The sequence below is a fragment of the Bufo gargarizans genome, chromosome 6, assembly GCF_014858855.1.
Source record: "Bufo gargarizans isolate SCDJY-AF-19 chromosome 6, ASM1485885v1, whole genome shotgun sequence".
In the NCBI taxonomy this organism is placed as follows: domain Eukaryota; kingdom Metazoa; phylum Chordata; class Amphibia; order Anura; family Bufonidae; genus Bufo; species Bufo gargarizans.
The window spans coordinates 306,660,395-306,681,633 of record NC_058085.1 but is presented as its reverse complement, the minus strand read 5'-3'; the positions used below and the strand labels follow the sequence as shown (position 1 = coordinate 306,681,633).

Here is a 21,239-nt window from a genome sequence, read left to right as displayed (position 1 = left end):
CACAGTCCACCCTTACCTTGGGCCAGCCATACAAGCCGGTATTGAAGCATAGTACTGAAAATCAGATACTACAGTATTTGGAATTTGCTGCTCTGCTTGTAATGGACAATCATCATGATCAGCGTCGGACTGGGGTTCTTTAGGCCCAAAGAACCCCTATATTATCAATAAAGTCTAATTGATTCAAAACCTAAGACATAGATCCTAGTGGCTAGTGATTGGCTCCAAATGCCATTTTTCTCTTCTACATTTGGGGTTTATGGCTTCCTAGACTGGGCCCACCTGGAGGATCCTTTGTTGGGCCAGTCCAAGGGTTGTCTCATTCAAGAGAGAGCAACTTCTCCCAACTATTTTTCCAGCATGATGGAGCACGAAGAAAAATGGATAACTAAGTGGCTCAGTGAACAAAACATTGACATTTTGGGTCCATGGCAAATAAACTCCAAAAATCTCAATCCCATTGAGAACCCTTGGTTAATCCTCAAAAAGCGGATGGACAACCAATATATAGAAATGGTGATAGGCTTCACACACTGATTCGGCAAGAATGAGCTGCCATCAGTCAGGATTTGTCCCAGAAGCTGATATCCACCATGCCAGGGCAAATTGCAGAAATCTTGAAAAAGAAGAGTCAACACTGGAAATATTGAGTCTTTGCATAAGGCCTCATGCACACGACCGTTGTTGTGTTCCGTTCCGCAAAATGGGGTTCCATTGTTCCGTTACCGTGTGTCTTCCTTTATTTTTGGAGGATCACCAGACATGAAGGAATGTAAAAAAAGTTTGCTATGCAAATGATAGAAAAAAAACAGACGCGGATGACAATCTTGTGTGCCTCCGCGTTTTTTCACAGACCCATTGACTTGAATGGGTCCGCGAACCGTTTTCCCTGAAAAAGATAGGACAGGTTATATTTTTTTGACGGACTGAAACCACGGATCACGGACGAAAATCACGAACAATGGACACGGAATGAAACAACGGTCGTGTGCATGAGGCCTAAGGCTGCATGCACATGACCGTGCAGTTTTTTGCGGTCCGCAAACTGCGGATCTGCAAAAACACGGAAGCCGCCAGTGTGCCTTCCGCAATTTTGCGGAACGGAACGAGCGGCCCATTGTAGACATGCCTATTCTTGTCCGCAAAATGGACAAGAATAGGACATGGTATATTTTTTTTGAGGGGCCTCGGAACGGAGCAACAGATGCGGACAGCACACGGAGTGCTGTCCGCATCTTTTGCGGCCCCATTAAAGTGAATGGGTCCGCACCCGAGCAAAAACTGCGGCTCGGATGCAGACCCGAAAAACAGTTGTGTGCATGAGGCCTAAACTTGATGGGGTTTCCTCCCACACTCCAAAGACATACTGAGAGGGACCTTAGATTGTGAGCCCCATTGGGGACAGCGTGATGCTAATGTCTGTAAAGCGCTGCAGAATATAGTAGTGTTATATATTTGAGTATAATAAATAAAATACATTTCTACAAGATTTTAAAAAAAACGGAAGTGGACAAATAAGATTTACAGGGCAAGATAAGGTCCTGACCGAGTCACCAGAAGCACACAGCTGCAATAAACCTATACGTACCAACCAGATTACAACTCCCCGTGAGAATGACACCATCTATGAGCCTATCCATAGCTCTGTGTGCTTTTATTGTGGAGAAAAAAACGATTTGATACATATGCAATTTAACCTGAGATGAGTCCTGTACGTGAAATGATCATCTAAGGTTAATTTGCATATGTATCATATTGTTTTTTTTCCACAATAAAAGCACACCGAGCTATGGGGACTGGGTATTGTGGATGTGCTAGTGGCCATCTAGCCACCCATGTCCTCAGCTCTATACACAAAATCCAGGTGACAGGTTCCCTTTAATGCAGTGTTTATACCACTGTTGTATCTGAGCTGTGATTACCCTTTTCTGTCTAGGAGAGCGGAGATGTAATTATCGTCTGTGTCAGCCAGAGCAATGGATAGGCTCATAGATGGTGTCATTCTCACGGGGAGTTGTAATCTGGTTGGTACGTATAGGTTTATTGCAGCTGTGTGCTTCTGGTGACTCGGTCAGGTCCTTATCTTGCCCTGTAAATCTTATTTGTCCACTTCCGTTTTTTTTTTAAATCTTGTAGAAATGTATTTTATTTATTATACTCAAATATATAACACTACTATATTCTGCAGCGCTTTACAGACATTAGCATCATGCTGTCCCCAATGGGGCTCACAATCTAAGGTCCCTCTCAGTATGTTTTTAGAGTGTGGGAGGAAAATGGAGAACCCGGAGGAAACCCACGCAAACACAGTGAGAACATACAAACTCCATGCAGATGTTGTCCCCAGGGCTAAGCACTGAGCCACCCTGCTGCCCATGTCCTATCTTTGTCCCCAAAACAGACTTTTTTTTGTGGGGCCACAGGGAGTTCACGCGGATGAGGAAAGCACACGACGGTGAAATGAATGAGACTGCAAAAAATGCGGATCTGATGCAGACTGAACAAACTGTCAAGAGACCTTATTGTTCTAAATACTGTAGATCAGTCTCTCTGTTAGAGGAATATGGCATTGTTCACACTGCTCCCAGGGTGACACTGGGTTCTGCCACAATATTGGGCTCAGCAGCCTGACTTTGCAGCCAGTAATTGGGCTCTCCATCTGTAGCTTTCAAGCAGCGAGACCCCTGCACTAGGGTCCATATCTAACGAGTGGATTCCCAAATAACCTATTAGATGGTATTGATGATATGTCCTGCGTGTGTAGTGACACCATCACTGATGGAGCGAGGGCCCTGCAGTGTGACGCTAATTGCTTGTTACTAGCAGTCCCGTCAATGATCATTTATCGGGAACTGGCGATGATGAAAATTCCTGCTATGTTATGCAAAGCGGCTCCGCGCTGGATGTAGCCTATGAATATGGTAGACGCCTAGCTGGGGCCACTGCTCTCCAGTCCTCGAGTGCTGTTCTACTTAGTGTAGACATCTTGCTGTGTGCATGACTGCAGTCACCAAGGGAGGTGGGCGGCACTTTTATCGGAAAGGGGTCATTTTTCTTTGAAGGGACATTCCCTTCTGGGACACCGATGGTATATGGCTAGGATATTCCATGAATGTCAGATAGGTGTGGGCTCCACCTCTGGAACCTGCTCCTATCTAGAGAAAGAGGCCCTGGAAGTGAAGCAGAGCACACCGTACTAGGGCTGCAGTAATCAAGTATTCTATGGATAATTTTTTTACAATTAATCAAGTAATCTAATAAAAAACCCTTCTTAAAAATAACGTATTCCTTTATAAAAACAATATTTTTATTTCTTACAGTGATATAGCACATAATTGCACACACACAAGGCGTCTTTCACAGCTGCAATATACATTCTGTCAGAAGAACAGCCGTTCCATATCGGGTATAGCTGGATACTGCCGGCTGCTGCAGCGATGGACTGTAATGGGGTTCGGCCCTGTTACAGCATTCAAGCTGGGTTTTCTAAGGACAAAACAAAAAAATAAATAAAGCTTTGGACGATACGCAGCATGTATGCCGGAACATGGCCAGATGGCCTTGGACCACATTATAGTCAATGAGAGCATAAAGCTGGTTGTATCCGGCTATACCCAATACGGTATACTGCAGGCTGTTCTTCTGCCAGAATGTGTATCTAAGGTTATGTTGTGAACTTCGGCAGTCTGTTCCGGTGGAGGATCATACTGCCGGAGTTCACTGGCTGCCATGATGTCCCCCTTCCCGAGTGCCTCCCTGCTATCCACCATGTCCCCCACTCACCCAGATCTGCCCCTCCATGTCAAATCACAAGTGCCCGGCATTAATCCTGCTCCTATTTTCCTGCAAGACTCTTTCAATCATATGAAAAACGGATCACACATGGACACCAGCTGCGTGCAGTCCAGAAAAAAACTCCTCCATGTTCACCTTCCAGGACATGGACACATTTCTTGTCATCCGTCTGAATACGCCCATAGCTCTTAGTTCCGTGCTCGCATTTCTGGCCATGTTCTGGAGACATTGGGGGACAGTTATCAATAATGGCATATTCTGGGCCAGAAAAATCCTTACATCATGAATCAAAAGTGGTGATGTGTTTTACCTCCTTAATTCTGGAGCTACATGATTAGTAAATGCGCCCCATTATCTATGTGATGCCGGATTTGGCTTTCGCCGGTGACCTCGTATGATTGATGGCAGCACAGTGATGGCAATTTGCTTCGAAGTAGAACTTTATTGGATATTTGGTAAGCGATGCAGACAGACATCAGGTCTTGCAGTTAATTGATCCCTATGGGGGTCAGCAGCAACAATTGTGACCTTTCTCCCCAAGTTGTGATTTTTACGGCAGTTCGCGCTCGGCTTGATGCCTCGGTGGAGCCAGGTCCTGGACACAACGTGATGCCGGCTCTGCTTCTCTTCCTGTGACTATGGGCGACTCCCGGTTGCTTCATATCTGTCGTGCAATGTTTACCTTTCTGATAAGGAGAGGACGGGCGTCCGGGGTTCATACAAATGGGTGATTTCCCAGAAGCATCCGAATACATGGAGCACATACCTTGTGTCCACAATGACACAAATCTGCAGCGTATTGCGGAAAAATGCAGCGTATTACAGCACCAGCAAAGTGTATGGGACTACACTAAGCTCATGTATACTTTGGCGCACAAGCGTGAAAAAAAATCAGTTAAAAACAGACACCCTTCGTTTTTCATGGCCATTTTTCATCCGTTGGTGCTTCCATTTTCTGTCTGTCTGTTTTTAATGGTCGTCTTGCATCGATTTTCATGGCTGTTAAAAATGGTCATGAAAAACAGATAAAGTTTATTGGCTTTTTCTATTTTTTTTTTTTTTTTTTTTTTTTTTTTATAAAGCTCCCAACCCCTGCAGTGCCCTCAGTACACATAATGTCCCCATAGTGGCCCACAGCAGTAATACTGTCCCCATAGTGGCCCACAGCAGTAATAATGTCCCCATAGTGGCCCACAGCAGTAATAATGTTCCCTATAGTGGCCCCATCTGTAAAATTGTTCCCCATAGTGTCCCTCATAATGTTCCCTATAGTGGCCCCATCTGTAAAATAGTCCCCCATAGGCCATCAGCTGTAATAGTGGCCCTATCTGTAAAATTGTTCCCCATAGTGTCCCTCAGCTGTAATAATGTTCCCTATAGTGGCCCCATCTGTAAAATAGTCCCCCATAGTGGCCCCCCATCTGTTATAATGTCCCCCAAAGTGGCCCCTAGCTGTAATAATGTCCCCCATGGTGGCCCCCATCTGTAATAATGCCCGCCATAGTGTCCCTCAGCTGTAAAATAGTGCCCCATAGTGGCCCCCATCTGTAATAATGTCCCCCATAGTCACCCCCAGATGTAATGTTTTGTTTTAGCAAAAAAATAATAATAATAATAATACTCGCCTCATCCACTTGCACGCACAGAGTCAGTCGCTCCTCTGCTGAAAGACCTGCACTCATCTTGATGACATCACTGCGTGCTCCCAGCATGAGCGAGTGGTGACGTCATCGCACCGAGTGCAGGTCCTTTGGCAGGTGCTTTTCAATGAAGAGAGGAGCGACTGATTCCGCACATGCAAGTGGATGAATGGGGTATTATTATTTTTTTAACCCCCTAAAAGTCCATATTGTTCTGGTGTACCCGTTAGACAGGTGCACTCCTGTGTAAGCGGCCCGTGTGTGAACAGACCTTCTATACTTTTAGATGTTCTTCTTTATTTGTGTCTACAGTGAATTTCCGAGTTCTGCTTCCTGTTACCAGCGAGCAGTGCATTGTGGGTATGATGAAGATGAAGAGTTCTTGCCAAAAATTCAGTGACTAAAAATCAGTTCCCATCATCTAAATGGGGTAGTATTTGCAGCACATATACAGATTTCTGAACGCCCCATTCCTAACATAGTTGATAAACAAATGTCTGCACACACAGCAGTAAAGCTGAGAAATGGGGATCTTTCTAAATTCAAGTGGTAGTATACCTACTATAAATGGATCAATGGAAGCTCTTTGCGCACATATTTGCTCAAACATCTGTCGGGCCCATCTACCAGGCGTCAGACGGGTCCCTAACACTAATATACCGCCTCTCTTGGACTTAAAGGGAACCCGTCATCAACTTTATGCTGCTCATACTAATGGCAGCATAAAGTAGAGACAGGTGAGTTGGTTTCAGCGGTCTGTCATTTAGAAGTAAGTGGTTGCCGAGAACCAACATCACAACCATTGCAGACCGGGCCTGGAAAAGAGTCCCGGCCACCTGAGAAGAGTCCTGGTTATTCATGGATTCCTGCTCTCCTGCCACCTGCTGATGACTGACAGTCTTCTACCTAGTTTTCTCCCTCTCTCTCTAGGAGAGAACTGACAATCATCAGCAGATGGGCAGGAGAGCAGGAGATTATGAATAGCCAGGACTCTTCTCAGGTAGATGTGACTCTTTTCCAGGCCCGGACTGCAATGATTATGATGCTGGTTCTCAGCAACCACTTACTTTTAACTCATGAGTGACACAGCGCTGAGATCAGCATTTCTGTCACTATTTTAGGCTACTTTCACACTTGCGTTCGGGGTTCTGCTTGTGAGATCCGTTTGAAGGCTCTCACAAGTGACCCCGAACGGATCCGTTCATCCCCAATGCATTCTGAGTGGATACGGATCTGCTCAGAATGCATCAGTCTGGCTCCGTTCCGCCTCCGTTCCCTCAGGAGTCGGACACCCAAACGCTGCTTGCAGCGTTTTGCTGTCTGCCTGGCCGTGCGGATCCAAACGGATCCGCCCTGAATTACAATGTAAGTCAACGGGGACGGATCCGTTTGACGTTGACACAATATGGTGCAATTGCAAATGGATCCGTCCCCCATTGACTTTCAATGTAAAGTCTGGACGGATCCGTCTGACTACAAATTGGACTTAGACTTTTTTCTTAAATATAATGCAGACGGATCCGTTCTGAACGGATACCATTGTTTGCATTATAGGTGCGGATCCGTCTGTGCAGATACCAGACAGATCCGCACTGAATGCAAGTGTGAAAGTAGCCTAAGCCTACAATATTCAAGGCAGTGTAGGAACCAGCTACATACGTATTCTGCTCAGAAGTCCCAGATAGATGGGTGTGTTCAGTCTAAAAGAGGTGCTACCCTCAATAAATACTACAAGAAAATGTAAACTGGCACATTCACTTACGGTATTCATAGGTGCATATCCATAAAGCAAACATAGTTGATAAAAATAATAATGGCTGCACACACATATAAGCAGTAAAGCTACATAGCCAAGGAGGTGTGCCTGCGCAACTCCCATAGATGTGCGGCCACAGCTGCGAAGCGGGGCCCTGTCCTCCAGTTAGGAGTGGGTCCCAGAGGTAGGTTCCACCCCTATGGGAAATTTATGGCAAGTGTCGTGATGGGGATACCCCTTTAAAGAGGACCTATCACTCCTCCTGACATCTGTTTTAGTATCCTGGAGCATCTTATCTTATAACGCTGTTACCTCCTGTTATTCCTCCTGGATATGTAAAATTGAGTGTTACCATTCCCCTTGGCAGAGCGGCGTGACTCTATTACTATGGAGGACAATGAAGAGGTAAAACATTTAAGCAGAATCGGGATTTCTCAGTGCCCCTTCTATTAAAGGGTTTTCCCACCGGTATTACAATTATATATATATATATCTCACATGGGGTTAAAAATAAAGAAGAAACCAAACTCGCCCTCACCGATCCTGTCACTGCAGCTCTGCACTTCCTGGTCCAGGAAAGGCCCAATCACGGTGTGCGCCGGGTCACCGTTACGGCCAGACAACGGCTGAGCGGGCCCCTCCCGGCATTTCCTTTATCATAGTTTAACCCCGTGAGCCATATATCAAATTAAAACTATACTAGTCTGACCACAAAGGGCAGATTTTCAGCAGCAAAATTTCCAATGCAGATGGGTTGCGTTTCCACAGTAAAATCCGCACCAAATCTGCTACAGCAAAATGTGCATGTGTCATATGTGGCTGTGCCAAGAATTTCCCCCCATGCACAGCAAGAGTGTGTGTGTGGGGGGGTCATACGCAGCGTATCCGCAGTTGATTTATCAACGAAAATCTGCAGCGTTCAGTTTTTCCGCGTGGGTGCAATGTGTTTTGATGCGTTTTTCACACTCGTGATAAAAAACTGAAGGTTTACAAACAACATCTCTTAGGGTACTTTCACACTAGCGGCAGGACGGATCCGACAGGCTGTTCACCCTGTCGGATCCTTCCTGCCGCTATTTCGCCATGCCGCTGCTCCGTCCCCATTGACTAAACAAGGATACCAGCCGCGTGCCTTCCGCATTTTGGGGAATGGAACGTCCAGCCCATAATAGAACAGACCAATCCTTGTCCGTAATGCAGGCAAGGTGTGCTGTCCGCTGAAGTGAATGGGTCCGCATCCGACCTGCAAAAAATGAGGCCTAGATGCCGACTAAAAGAACGGTTGTGTGCACGAGCCCTTTTTCTGACTTGAGTTGTACGCGGGGAGGTGTCAGAGACGGATAATATTATCTGTGTAGAGCCTTACGCACATGACTGTATTTTACCTACGTGTCTGATCTGCATTCTTTGCGGACAGAGCGTGAACCCATTTCTATGGGACCGCAAAAAAAGAAAAAAAAAACGGATGTCATCCATGAGCTGCCTGCATACGTCTAATGTCCTAACGTTGTCCGTATTTCTAGTGACGGACTGAAATACAGACACGGTTGTGTGCATAAGCTCCATGCACAGGACCATGCGCGTTTTGAGGTCCGCAAAATACGGATGCCATCTGTATTTTTTGGCGGATGACTTAAGTGGGTCCGTGGGCCGCATTTTGCGGACATATTCTATCTTAGGGCGAATGGGTCCTGTGTCCGCATATGGCGGCCCTACGATTGGTGCCCGGGCGGCGCACATTTTTTGAGAGTGTATTCAGAGAGAGCTGTCAGTCACTCATAGCTGTTCATAAGGGTTGGTCTTAAAGGGGTTGTTCACCCCCTGGGGACCTTTTCTGCAGACTCCCCAGCATGGCCGGGTCACGTGACGCTTGGGTGACAAGTCACCGCAGTGGCCAGTCATTGGCTGCAGCGCCCAAACCAGATATTGATGAAGGGAGACCCGAGACTGTAGCCCCCAAGGGTGAGCTCAGGTAAGTATGGGTCACACTGTGGGGGGAGGGGGGACAGAAAAGGTCCCCAGGGGTAAACAACCCCTTTAAGTTCAGAAAAGGCAGAGATATAAATGTCAGGTTCTCTCTGATATCTCATACTATGTGTAATCCCACCCTGAAACATAGTAGTGAGGAAAACCGCAGGAGTCAGTTCACACTGTCAGCAGTAACCCCCCCTGTATGGTGTCTGCCGCTCATAGAGGCTGTCAGGCACAGCAGGGGCAGCTGGTAGAGGACGGTTAGGCACGTGCACCGGCATCCTCGGCCGGCTGTGGGCGGGTTGTTTACATGCGCCTGTCCACAGTGTAGGGTCCCGTCCACATGGAGCAGTTGTTTGGCCCGGCATAACGTGACGAGCGGGGAGCGGCACCACACCCTGCGAGTATCCGCGGGGAGGACACACCCATCCCCCTCAGCCTTGGAAGTCACTAATTACAATAGGCCTGTAGGCCTGCCGCCCTCCTATAGGCTGCCCGCTCCGGCCGGGACTCCCGCCCCCAGTCTGTTCCTCCTTCCCGCAGACGCGAGGCATTTCCCAGTAAACTTCTCCAGCGAGCTGCGTCTTCTGTACAGTGCGGAGCAGAGCGGGTGAGTCCACTGCGAGCAGAGCCGGGGGGGAGACCGGACTGTACGACTGGTGGTGGGACTACAACTACCAGTGAACCCCAGCGCTGGCTCGTCTGACGGGGCAGTCTGGGAATTGTAGTCCTACCCTGAAGCTGGAGCCCACCATAGCCTTACATATGTAGGGGGGGAGCTCGGGGCTGTGACGAGATTAGCGACTTTTTGACAACTTTCAGGGACGGTGGTACTGGAGCGGGCAGTGTGGCAGAGAGCAGCCGCTTACACTCAGCTGCACATGAACGGTTTGTCGCTGTCCTGTGGACACAGTGTCACTGCCGTGTGTTGGACTTTCTGGTCACATTGATCCCATTTTCTCACTTTGAGGACTGACCCTTTAAGTCCCTCCCCTTCCTGGGATTTGTGCTATTAACCTGAGGTAACCACCTGTGCCAGGAGCTGGGGCAAAGGTTCCCAGGGCTGTGCCAGCTGTGTGGGTACTCAGCACCATGTGCCGCCTCACGTTTGGAAGCTGTTTTCATGGCTTTATGGGCGCCGGGTGTCAGCGCTCCACCATACAGCAATGTGTCCGTTTTTACTCCGTGACCCTCGGTACCTGCCTCGGCTTGTGTGCTGCAGGTCGCTGACCGTACGGAAATGAGGAATGCTGCTATTTGGGGGCAGGAAGAAGTTAATCAGGATATGTGATGTCACCTGTTGTGTGCGATCCTTCCTGCGGTGACATGTACATAGCGGGGTCAGTGGACCTTGAGTCAGGGTGGACATCATTATTTCTGGGAAGCGCGCCGCTTGTTTTATGCAAAACCGGTTCCCATCGCTCTACAATGTAGATTGTTTGTATAGGTATCAGCCGAAACCGATGACTACGCCCGCCGAGGGGGGGGGGGGGGGGGGGGCATGAGTTCTGCATTGTGGTCCTGGAGGTCAGCAGATCTGCTGGATTATGTCAGCCTGGGGCTGTGGTCCACACTGGTGGTTGTGGTGGCGGCCGCAATTCGTGTCCTGCTGGAAATGGTTGTGGTGGTTTTACAGAAGTGGTGTACCTTTACACGATGTGCACTATGCGTATGCCGCACGCAGGGTGTATGCACGCGCACTATACCGTATGCCGCACGCAGGGTGTATGCACGCGCACTATACCGTATGCCGCACGCAGGGTGTATGCACGCGCACTATACCGTATGCCGCACGCAGGGTGTATGCACGCGCACTATACCGTATGCCGGACGCAGGGTGTATGCACGCGCACTATACCGTATGCCGCACGCAGGGTGTATGCGCACACACACTCTACAGCATTTTTCCATCCATATTAGGAAGTTATATTTTCTTTTTAAAATCCTAAATTCTCCCATTAATGATGTAAAATATATTGACACAGGAAATGTTTGCTATCCTCTGGGCCGTGGACCTTGTGATCTGGGGCTGCATTGACCTCTATGGCTATTGCGGTCGCTCGTCCCCATCGCTGTTCACGCGGTTCTGCTGCTGGCGTTTTTAGGGTACCTTCACATGCTGCGGAACATTCTGCCAGATAATCGGCCACATGAAGATCTCCACCATGCTGTCCTTTTGGCAAACGGATTCCACAGTGCAAAACGATGCAGAAAAATCTCTGATATTTATAATATTTATTTTTTTACTGCTGCAAAAGAATGGAGACCTCATACAGAAATCTGCACCATATTTCACACCAAAGAATCCACAACAATCTTGCGGATTTCCTGGCAGATTTTTCCGCACCGTGTGAAGGGACCCTCAGGGGCTACAGAAAGATGCGATCACCTGACAGACGAGTGCCCGTTTATCTGCTGATTGCTGGCACCTTTCGTTATCAATAATTGCACCGATCCTAGGCTTTTGTCATAGGACCTTCAAGGGGTTGTCCACTCTGGTATGTTTTGAACTAAACAGCAGTGTGTTGCATCTTTGAAAAAAATAAAAATAAAATCCTACTCTCTTGCTCCCCACTGGTCCATTCTTAGTGGTCTTGTCTAAGCTGAAGCAGCACATCTTGTGACCCGTCTGTCCGAAAGTTTGCAGTCCAAGAAATAAGATTGCCAAAAAGAGCCGGAACGAAGCCGCGAGCTGGAGACAAGTGTGATTTTTATTTTTTCTCTTCTTCTCTCTACACTTGGAGCATGCTGCTGCCCACAGTTAATAATGTCCCAGAGATGGACAATTCCTTTAAGATCAGTTCAACATACAGCAGTATTCTTGTGTTGAAAATACAACCGTCTGTGGGATGGATCTGTTGTACACTTCGGCATGGCTTCCACTAAGAACAGAAGATGCAGATGGAAATAAAGCTTTAGGCTGGGTAGTAGTTCTCTTAAAGGGGTTATCCTCTTATTAGAATGCTGGTCTAATTATGCTGCGGGCACTTCTGTGATTTCAGCCCACAATGTACGAGGTTGTGCCTGCACCCGAAGCTGCCTGGCTGCAGCGCAATCCCTGTACATTATGGGTTGAAACTGGACTGGGAAGTTGCAGAAGTTCCCTCAACGTAATTAGAGCGGGAAGCGCAGCGTATACCTGGTAAGGTGACATTCTTGTAAGGCTCACCACTGTGGACGAGATGGGATAAAAATAACTGGATATCCCCTTTAAAGTTTAATATAAAGAGGATCATTTGCAAATATTAAAACATAATTTTTCTCAGTAATGCGGACACTTGGGGACATGGGACCAACACAGATGTCTTCAGCTTGTAACGGGTCAGCCAGTGTCATAGGTACAAATCTGCTGGCAGGTGGCCTTTAAGGTCCAGCAGGACAACCAGGTTGGGCCATAATTTGGGTCAGGACAATGGAGACAAGAAAATGAAGCTCACATAATACCCATATACAACATTGTATTTTATGAAGTCCTGATATGTAACAAAGTATACCATTAAAAAGGGGGAAGTGGCAGAACAGACACCATCCCGGAAAATACACACACCACAAAAATATATCATATAGGGGGGTAAATGAATAATAAAATCAATGTCCCATGCGTATAAATGGATATTAGAGTGAGTCAATGATAGCAGTCGTCATAAACACTACATCATATGGCGATGTTGGCAACCTGAACATATAAATATGGACAAGTCCTGCAAAAGTCTCAGGCCAGAGGAACCATAACATAAACACGACTCGCCCAAGAAGCAGTGTGTGTATACCAGGATGGCGCTACCCCGACACGCGTTTCGGCGTGCCTTCGTCACTCTGTCAACTCTTACTAGTATATCGCTTTTAATATCCATTTATACGTATGGGACATTGATTTTTATCCGTTTATCCCCATATGATATATTTTTGTGGTGTGTGTATTGCCGGGATAGTGTCTGTCCTGCCACTTCCCCCTTTTTAATGGTATACTGTGTTACATATCAGGACTTCACAAAATAGTGTTTTATACAGGTATTTTGTGTCTCCGTTGTCCTGTATACTCGGGAGCTCGTACCTGGTTATTTGATTAGGTGTACCCCTTCTTTCAGCCACAATATTCATTGATACACTAAGTTTTGGCAATAGGGACATCTATGGTCGTTTTTTGGTATTGACTCATAATTTGGGTCAGACGGAACTATCGCTTACTGTTATGGGACAGAAGTAAAGTTTCACGTAGTTAGTCACTGTATGTAAAGTATCAGTGCCTTTATAATGCTACATGAAACTTGGCTTCTATCCAATTTCATTGCGCAAATTACAATTACTACGTTCTTGGAAACTGCTGTGCGATGGAATAGCAATCCGTGCGGTGATAGAAACATGCCTTGTGCAGCTTTACATATAATCGGATACATCTGACGTCTCACTGCCGGTGAGTAGTGGACCCGTGCTGGTTATGCTCTGATGAATGGAGTATAGCTCGTAATAGGCTATTATTAATGGATGTATTTTCCTGCTACCTGAAGCAATAAAAATGCAGTTTTCACACTGGTCACCTAGTCTAATAGGTTATGGTTTCCTGTTCTGTACAGGCAACTTTTCAGTAACTACTATCATTATGACCACCGGCAGGATTACAAGGACAGGCAACTTTTCAGTAACTACTATCATTATGACTACCAGAAGGATTACAAGGACAAGTAACACCTCTCTATAGATAACACAGGATACACAATTCTCAGTTTGTGATATCACAGCTTATCTGCTCCCTTCTGACCTCTGCACAGGTCACTGAGCATGCCTAGAAAACTCCCATAGAAGTCAATGGTGTTAGCTCCTGTGTGTGCCATACATTGTATAGTGGCTGTGCTTGATATCACAGCTCAACCCCATTCACTCCAGTGGGGCTAAGCTGTGCCTAGGCCACGGTACCGAGGAACATTGCCTTGGCAAAGCTGGAGAAGGCCGCGGCTCTACTGCGAGCATCTGTGCCTTCTCAAACAGCTGATCGGCGCAGGTCCCGGGTGTCGGATCCCCAATCAGATACTGATGACCTATCCAGTAAAAAAAAAAAAAAAAAAAACAAACTCTCAGAAAACCCCTTTAACCTGTTTTAGGCCTAGTGGCCAGTATGAAGACAATGAGATTATATGCTATTTTTTTTTACTGAAAGCGGCATGGATAAACTTAAAAAAAAAAAAAAGAAATCAAAAATATAATTATAACAGGTCATTTCTGAGGCCATAAAGTGAGAAGTTTTCTGCTGTGCTGCGCTGTGATTTTCCGTCTGCAGGGCGCCTTGAGACCTGCTCATCATCTAGACACCCTCCTAACAAGTAACAAAAATAAATAGCGGAGAACTCCTTTAAATTCGGCCTGGCTGCTGGAATGCCTTGGCAGATACTGGTGGGAGTATCTGGATGGCTGTACAGCAGGTGATCCATTGTGTCTGTGCTCCACTGTTTAAACATGGCCGCATACAATGGATAATTCCCGGACAAGATCCGCTTCTCGCCGTATGTGGCCTCTTTGTAGGTAAGAGTTGCATACTGCACAATGCCACCTGAACCTGCTGGATACAATGTCGGCCTTCTGTGTTTGCAGGAAATGATTTTTAGTAACCAATGAGAAAAAAGGCTTCTTTTGGGGAAGTTCACTCTGTTGGAGCTGAGATCAGGGTTTTGAGAAAGAGAGGAATTCCTGATTTTAAGGCCTCATTCACATGACCGTATTTTTGGTCTGCATTTTTGTAGATCGGATGTGGACTTATTCATTTCAACGGGTTTGCAAAAAATGCAGGCAGTGCACCGTGTGCTGTCCGCATCCGTATGTCCGTTCCACATCTCCACGAAGAAGAGAGAGTGTGTCCTATTGTCCGCTTTGCAGACTAGGCATTGTTACAAGGGGTCTGCAAAAAAAAAACTGATGCATATTTTGTTCTGACCACAAAATACATACGGTCCTGTGAACGCACCTTAAAGGAAATATGTCACCAAAAAATGTTTCCTGCCAGTTAAAACCAAATAGCGGCACATCTCCTCCTCCTCCTTTTTTCCCAAGTCTGTTTTTATTTTCTGATTAGTTTTTTTAACGTTTTTTTTTAATTCTATTTCTTGAATGTTATTATGGGCGCGGCCATCTTGCCCGAGCTGTTCTTAACAGTATTTACAAAGCATTAAAAATTGCTTTACGGCAGCCACAAGGGCCATAGACACCGGACAGGAGGGGACCTTCTCTGTGCAGAGGTTAGGAGGGGGCTGATAAGCTGTGATAGCGCCTATTGTGAATGGAGAATCTGGTCTTATCTGTCATTCCAATCCTGCCTGTAATTAGATCACCTCTGTGTATAGATAAGCAGATAACTGCAGTAAAGTGATCTCTACAGACCAGGTGCCCATTATTAGACTTGGTAGCCAGTGAGAGAACTGAAGGATTTTATGGTTTGTGTTTAAATATAGATATTGACATTTTAAATTTGGTGTTTTTTTTTATTTTTCAAACGTGCTTTAAACAATAGGTTGTTTTCTGATGACACATTTCCTTTAAACTAGACTTTGCCTCAGGCTGCGATTCCTTCTAGCATAGCATAACGCATGTACGTTTTCTACCTGTTTGTGTCACCTTTGGACTATAGATGGACACGCTGGTGACGTTGCCTGCATAGTACAAGGTACTGTTACAGCTGGAGCTCCCAAGCCGCTCCACTTTCCCGGGGCGTGTGTCCTTATGGTGGTGTATCAGCAGCATTCTCCTCTCCCACCTTATTTATTTCATTCTTTGACGTTGCACAGAAGCCGTAACAGTCACATGTCTTCTAATACAGACATAAGACGCTTAAGGGTTTAGTCTATGGCTGGTAGACAGTGACAGAGCTGAACACGGACGTCTTACACATCGCGTACCCTTCATGACACTTCCAGTCCGGGCCCTGGAAGCCATTTGTACCGGTCATAAAACAAATCCCATTAGAAGAAACGCGTCAGCATGTGTCCTTGAGTCTTCTATAAAATCGTTACAAATTCTACTCTTGATGTTTCTGCCAGATAATAAGGCTCCCAGGTTTTCCACATCAATGGTAAACCTCATACATGTTGAAGTCAGATGAACCTGCCAATTTCGGCAGCACCAGCCATACGGGTATGAGAGCCTCCCGAATAGTAGGGCAGCGTCTTGCTTCCCTTTCCCCGCTCAGCCAAGTGTACGTGTGTGGTTGCGGGGGATCCTGTAAAGCTAGCCGTCAGCCCAATGAGTGTGTAGCCGACAGCTATTGAAGGTGTGCGTCCAGTGCCCACAGATCCTGCTTGTGGGACACTTTCTGCCACGTTTTAGGCTACTTTCACACTTTCTGTTTGTTTTATCCTTAACATAGATCCGATTTGGCTGTCTTTTAACATCATTGAAAATCAATGGGGGACGGATCAGTTTTCTATGGTCAGTGAAAACGGATCCGTCCCCGTTGACTTACATTGTGTGCCAGGACGGATCAGTTTGGTGTCCGTCTGACAAAACTGAGCCAAAACGCTGCAGGCAGTGTTCTGGTGTCCGCCTCCAGAGCGGAATGGAGACTGATCGGAGGCAAACTGATGCATTCTGAGCGGATCCTTTTCCATTCAGAATGCATTAGGGCCAAACTGATCCGTTTTGAACCGCTTGTGAGAGCCCTGAACGGATCTCGCAAATGGAAACCAAAACGCCAGTGTGAAAGTAGCCTTATTAGACCCCATTTACACAACCGTATTTTCGGCCCCCATCCAGTCAGCATTTTTTACATAGCATGCGGGCCTATTCATTTCAGTGGGTCAGCAAAAGTGATTGAACATGTCCGATTCTTGTCCGTTATGCAGACAAAAATAGGCATTGTTACAGTGAATCTGCATAAAAAACGGATGCCACACAGACATCATCTGTATTTTTTGCGGTCTGCAAAATACATACGGTTGTGTGAATGCACACTAACTGGAATTAGATCCAAAAGGGCAAGGGGGGTTACCACTGATAGTTTGCCAAGTTTTCATGCCCCGTGATTGGCATCTATTAGTTATGCCACTTGGTCATGGCGTGATGTGCTTTTTTTGGTCTCATGATGTGACTTACTAAGGAGCCACATTTCTTCCCAGCGCTCAGATTGTTTTCTAATTGTTTCTGGGAAATGAATATTAGCAAAGTGTTCCTGAGCTTTTAACTCCTTCCATTAAATGTACCACTTCAGACGTGTCTTGGGAGGACGTCTCCTAGTCAATGATGTAAAGGACGTGTGAAAGATGGATGTGAATCCCAGCATCTCGTAATCCAGCACTTATTACCTTCACCAGAAAAGGGCTTGTCCCGTAAAATATTCTTCGTTTTTCAAACCAGCACCTAGATCTGGATACTTCAGTAATTACGCGTCATTAAAATGCTGAATAGCCATTGAGTTACTCAATTAAATCTGTTTAGCGCCACCTGCTGTTTGTTCTTTTCCTTATTTTTCTGTCCACCCAGCAGAGGTGGAGGCAAATACTCATACATACCAGCCCTCTCTGCGCACGCGCTGTCTCCCGTCTCTTCCTGCTAGGTCTATGGCAGAGCAGGAAGGGAGATGGCACATACACACTGCGTGCGCCTTCTGATTGATGGGGGGCTGCCGGCTGTCGGACCCCTGTCGATCTGATATGGATGACCCATCCTAAGGGTAGGTCGTCAATATTAAAAGCCCGGAGTACCCATTTAAAGCGGTATTCCAACCAAGCGCATTCAGCATTAGATATGCCCAAAATGTCTGATAGATTCAGGCCACACAGCTGTGCGGAGGACAGATGCCCGCTGGTCGCCACATCCAGGCGGAGAATAACGGAGAGGTGGCAGGCAATAACTTCCATAGAGGTGAATGAAGAGGGCATGGTCTCCTCTCCATCCATTCTCTGCTTTGATGTTGGGGAGCCCTGTTTTCTACCTGATCATATCTACAAAGCCATTTGTGGTCCCTCTAGAAGGAGGCAGAACGCTGCTGTCATACATGTGGTGAGCTTTGCAGGAAGCAATGCACCAGCAGAAGACCACTGGAGGTTGTTGCACTGTGCATGGCATGGGTGGCGCTCGGCTGCTACTGTGCCATTGTTAATGTGTAATGTCCTGTGGCATATTTTACGTGAATGAGTGTCAGCAGAACACCGTCCAGCGGCACTAAAGCTTGTTAATGCCTCTGCAGTGAGCTAATTGATAAAGGACGCGGCTGTTCATTTCAGTAGAGCAGATGAACGCCTGTCACATAGCTGGCGACCGCGGTGACATTTAATAAAACTGTGGCAATGGTGATGTCAGCAGCTGGTGTACAAAGCGGTCTGCCTCAGGCCACTGTCAGTTTTTGTAACCCAAGACTAGGAGTGAACCCACCCTGAGACGTATAATCGCAAGATCTGTCACGGTTTGGAGCCACTCCTGATTCATAATACCGCCGTGTGAAACTGGCTGAGCCTCTGAAAGGACCTGCGGCCCAGATTTACTAATCAACTATTTTTATTAATTTTTTACTAAAAAGTGGTGCATGTTGGCAGAACTTTTTACACCGTTTTATGACTTGCTTTAAAAGGATGGGTGGCGCTCATCGGAAAACACTGGAAAGGGGTGGCGCTATGATGCTCTATTTTTCACCAAAATTACGCCACACTTCTGGTGTAAAATCTTGTCTTAAATTAAGGTAGCCAATAGCCATGAGCGCTTGTGATAAATCTCATGCAGATCTAGACAGCCTGAGTGTATGTCATCTATGGTGGTGCACATATTGGGCTCCAGGACTGACCCCTTCCATGAGGTGGTGGTGTCAAGTCATGGCAACTGCTGTCGGCATTGCCTTAAAGGGGTATTCCCATGTCAGACAATGGGGGCATATCGCTAGGATATGCCCCCATTGCCTGATAGGTGCAGGTCCCACCTATCTCTAAAACAAAGTGGTGGTGGAATTACCATAGAAATTAATGGGAGCGCAGCACGCTTGTGCGGCCCCCGCTTCCATACGCTTCTATGGGGCTGATGGACTTCTGAAGGGCAGACCTACATGTGCGGTGTGCCCTCCTTCACTTTGCCTGCTGGGTTTACGAGTCCCACCAAATCGGACAAAAGGGACATATCCTAGTTTTATGCCCCCATTGTCTGAGATGGGAATACCCCTTTATGGCAATGATGACAGCAGTTGCCATGACTTGAGACCACCACATGGAAGGGGTCAGTCCTGGAGCCCAATATGTGCACCATGTAAAACACACCCCTATAGATGACATACACTCAGGCTGTCTAGATCTGCATGAGATTTATCACAAGCGCTCATGGCTATTGGCTACCTTAATTTAAGACCATATTTTACACCAGAAATGTGGCGTAATTTTGGAAAGGGGAAAACTGAGATATTTTTACTGTCTTCTATCCTCAGTATAGATGATTAGTATCAGCCTGCTCACCAAGCACAGTGCTGCACATTGTATAGCGGCTGTACTTTGTATCGCAGCTCAGCCCCATTCACTTCAGCTGAGCTGCTCCTAGGCCACGTGACCCATGAACGTGACATCGCTTGGCATAGGGAAAGCTGAGAGAAGGCCGTGGCACTACTGCGAGTGTCGGTGCCTTCTCAAACATCTGATCGGCGGGGGTTCTTGAGGTCAGACCCACACTGATCAGATACTGATGACCTATCCAGAGCTCATATCTCGAAAACCCCTTTTAAAGATCACCTTATCGTCTCTTCACTCCCCTTTTAGTAAATGCTTGTATTGCCCATGACATTACCAGAGAATCTCTTCTTAGAACTCTGCATGATGTCATCCCTCTTATTCCTCTTGGAAATGCATGACTCACTTGGCGGTTGGAAGTTTCAGCTCCCCTAGTCGGTGGGGCATCCTTGTAGTCAGCACATCAGCAGAACACCCGGTTGTCAGCTTCTTCATGCATTTTCAAGAGGAATAATGGGCACAATGCAGAGATCGGAGAAAAGCTGCATCATGTCGTATCTGTGGGTGGCTTCGACTAAGGAAAGGACATCGGCAGGTTCGTTTGTAGTTTCTATCTTCTATAATGGAGGACGTCGGGGTGAAGTTTGCGTTTCATGATTATTGACGTGTTCTACGCACTGAAGCTGTGATGTAGGCACCAAATATTCATGAAGCCAGACTTGTATGCATCGTGTGGGGGTTGGATAGGCTGTCTGCCCACATGATCGGTGCCCGAGATGGTGAGACGTGTCTATTAGCCACGGATTTAATAAGGATGCCCCAAAGACAGCAGCTTTTCCTAGTTAAGGATGTTGTGTCCTACAGTGCTAGTCACTGCTGCGGTAGAGACCCGTCTGTGGTTAGTACACCTCCATAGAGTGAGTTATTGCATCCTGTAGGCATTTTTGATTACTTAAAGGGGTTGTCCAGGTTCAGAGCTCCCCTTCACTAATTTGCCATGTTTGAGCATCAGAGCCGGGCAAGGGCTTTTTCTTCACTACCGGTGACGTACCAGGCTTCTCCTGAAGCCTGTAAAATAGCCTAGGGCAGCTGCCCACTTGTGCCGGTGACATCACCGGGCTGACTGCTAGGCAGCCTCCGCTTAGCATACCCATTAAAAGCACAAAATGTCACCGGTAGTAAAGAAAAGGCCCTTGTCCTGCGCGATGCAGGGCAAGGGGGAGCATCGGAGCAAGAAATACTCTGACACTCCACTCATACAGGCTAAATGAAGGAGGTCTTTAGCTGAATCGGACAACCCCTTTAAAGGAGTTATCCCATAAGTAGTGAAAAAAAATGAAAAGCATATAGTAGACGAGTCTCTTTCTAACAAACGATGGACCTCACATGATCCAGAGATTTCCCCATTTATTGCTTCAGCTGCTCTGCTAGATTTATTTCAAGCTGCGAACTTAGGGATGTGTCCTTTCTGCTGCACCTGTTAGTTAAAGAATAGAACTGAGCATGTACGTCCACCTCAGTCAGGTGGACAGAGAATTTTAAGAAATGGCAAACAGCAGGTGGCGCAATACAGTTAGAATTCAGTGAATAACTCGGTGGCTATACTACATTTTTAATTAATGCAATTGCAAAAGTATTCAGATCCAGATGCTGGTTTAAAAAATCTAGAATTTT

At 46.6% G+C, this 21,239-nt stretch overlaps 1 protein-coding gene across 3 annotated transcripts in view; it reads left to right on the top strand.

Moving 5' to 3' along the window:
• The window catches only part of SGMS1 (sphingomyelin synthase 1), a 276,959-nt gene that overhangs the window by 226,586 nt on the left and 29,134 nt on the right, over positions 1–21,239 (top strand). Inside the window, exon 1 of one of the 3 annotated variants that reach the window (XM_044296267.1) lies at positions 9,548–9,772. The exons of the other annotated variants lie outside the window; for them this stretch is intronic. The gene's annotated coding sequence lies outside the window, so the exon portion shown is untranslated. Of the gene's footprint in view, positions 1–9,547; positions 9,773–21,239 lie in introns of those variants that run through there. 3 annotated transcript variants of the gene reach the window in all.